General features: G+C 45.5%; 1 non-coding gene across 1 annotated transcript; it reads right to left on the bottom strand.

Annotated features, from left to right (window-relative positions):
- Positions 1-1164, bottom strand: TGME49_459270 (the record flags this gene model as incomplete). The annotated part of the gene is made up of 1 exon (XR_001974271.1): positions 1-1164. It is a non-coding gene; the product is annotated as a 28S ribosomal RNA (ribosomal RNA).
- Between the last annotated feature and the right edge of the window lie 375 nt (positions 1165-1539).

Here is a 1539-nt window from a genome sequence, read left to right as displayed (position 1 = left end):
TAACCACTGGATCTTACCCATTTAAAGTTTGAGAATAGGTCGAGGGCGACGCGCCCCCGATGCCTCTAATCATTCGCTTTACCTGATAAAACTAACAAAACTCCAGCTATCCTGAGAGAAACTTCGGAAGAAACCAGCTACTAGATGGTTCGATTAGTCTTTCGCCCCTATACCCAAGTTTGACGAACGATTTGCACGTCAGTATCGCTACGAACCTCCATCAGGGTTTCCCCTGACTTCATTCTACTCAGGCATAGTTCACCATCTTTCGGGTCCTAACAGATATGCTCCAACTCAAACCTCTCTCAGAGATCGTGGTCGGTCGTAGGTGCGAAGAATGGCAAAGCCAAAATCTCCCTACTCTCACTTTCATTGCGCATACAGGAGTAAAACCCGCATACTCGCACATATGTTAGACTCCTTGGTCCGTGTTTCAAGACGGGTCGGTTGGAACCGATTAAGCCAGCATCACAGAAACCGAGTACTCGAAAGTGGAGCTCGGAAACAGGAACACTCCTCAGCCACAAGGAAAAGGAAAGAACAAAGATATAACGGTCCACAAGGAACCTACCTTCTTTGAACGAAATCAATTCCGAGTAGCTGATGCTGACCTCTCCAAAAAGATGAACCGGAAATACATCAAGAAACCAAAGCCTAAACCTGGTGAGAGAGAGAAGGCAAAGGGATAGATGGCGAAACCGGCGGCACTTCTTGGAATCAAAAAGGTCCCAATCGCTTCCTTTTCAGCAATTTCAGGCACTTTTAACTCTCTTTCCAAAGAACTTTTCATCTTTCCCTCACGGTACTTGTTTGCTATCGGTCTCGCGCCAGTACTTAGCTTTATGTGAAACCTACCACACATTTTGCGCTCAAATCCCGATGAACGCGACTCTATAAAAGCGTACCGTACGTGGAACAAAAAACGCAGGGGAAGGACGGGATTCTCACCCTCTATGATGTTCTTTCCCAAGAAACTTAACCCTGCGCTTCCACTGGTAACGCCTCTCGAGGCTACAAGTCAACAGCTCGGAAAGAGCAGTTGATTTCCACTTTGAGCTGATCCCGGTTCACTCGCCGTTACTAAGGGAATCATAGTTATTTTCTTCTCCTCCGCTTAATAATATGCTTAAGTTCAGCGGGTAACCTCGCCTGATTTCAGGTCTGATAAATAAATCGGACAAACGCCCGAGACAAAACAACAACGACGAAACCTCGCAGAGCAACAATGGAACCGAAATTCCATTGCGGTATTGAAGTCGATCGACAGCATCAATGAAACTTTGTCTTCAATGAAGAAGCCACCGTATCTCAATGATGTCATCGATACAACTCAACAATACACTTGAGCCTCTAAAAGAAGAGGCACGAGTAGTTTCTCCGCTGTGTTCATTATTCAGGGTGACATTGAGTATTCAACACTCATGACACCCAATCATACTGCTCCGTAGGGGGCTTCAGCCAAACTGAAGCAACGAACCCTAAAAAAGCAAGAAAATTGTGATTTTCAAGACACTGAAACAGACGTACCAAGGGAGAATA

Source organism: Toxoplasma gondii (assembly GCF_000006565.2).
Source record: "Toxoplasma gondii ME49 unplaced genomic scaffold asmbl.523, whole genome shotgun sequence".
Classification (NCBI taxonomy): Eukaryota; Apicomplexa; class Conoidasida; order Eucoccidiorida; family Sarcocystidae; genus Toxoplasma; species Toxoplasma gondii.
The sequence above is the reverse complement of the archived record's forward strand: the minus strand, read 5'-3'. Positions and strand labels throughout refer to the sequence as shown.